Source organism: Carlito syrichta, unplaced genomic scaffold, assembly GCF_000164805.1.
Source record: "Carlito syrichta isolate Samal-C Ts95f unplaced genomic scaffold, Tarsius_syrichta-2.0.1 Scaffold76748, whole genome shotgun sequence".
NCBI classification, from domain to species: Eukaryota; Metazoa; Chordata; class Mammalia; order Primates; family Tarsiidae; genus Carlito; species Carlito syrichta.
This window is the reverse complement of record NW_007020844.1, coordinates 101,441-101,953: the sequence shown is the minus strand read 5'-3', so window position 1 is coordinate 101,953 and position 513 is coordinate 101,441. Positions and strand designations below refer to the sequence as shown.

Sequence of the window (513 nt, the reverse complement as noted above, 5' to 3'; positions counted from 1 at the left end):
TGTGAAGACAGAGGCTGAGTCTAGTTCCTCTGTCTGTATCCACCAGTGCCTACTTCACAGTAGGTGCTCAATAAATGTGTGAATGAGTGAATCAGTGAACAAATGAGTGGACACTTGACTCCTCGTCAATTTCCAGCTGGGAATTCATCAGGCGTCTACAGTAGTCCACAAGAGAAAGACCATCTCATGTCTGGGCCAAATCAACCCTGGAGCAGGCGGCCTGGGTTTGAAATCCTGGTGCTGCCACTTTCTAGCTGTGAGGCTGTGGACAAGTTACACAACTTCTCGGTGCCCTTGTTTCTTTACCTGGAACACAGGGGTTATAAACCTGTAGGACTGTGAAGAGGAGTAGTGAGTTAATATGGGTGGTGTGTGTGGGACTGGACCTGGTGTGCAGGGAAGGCTCAGTCAATGCTGGCCATTGTTCCCCAGAGTAGAATGACTCTCTCCACAGTCATGCCAGGGCCTATACCGTGCTAGGGCCTGGGGACATCAAAGCCTCCCACCATCCCC

General features: G+C 50.9%; 1 protein-coding gene across 1 annotated transcript in view; it reads right to left on the bottom strand.

Annotated features, from left to right (window-relative positions):
• Window positions 1-235: 235 nt before the first annotated feature.
• Window positions 236-513, bottom strand: part of ZDHHC22 (zinc finger DHHC-type containing 22) — a 14,200-nt gene continuing 13,922 nt past the window's right edge. Inside the window, exon 4 of the mRNA XM_008054014.2 lies at window positions 236-306. The gene's annotated coding sequence lies outside the window, so the exon portion shown is untranslated. The remainder of the gene's footprint in view (window positions 307-513) is intronic.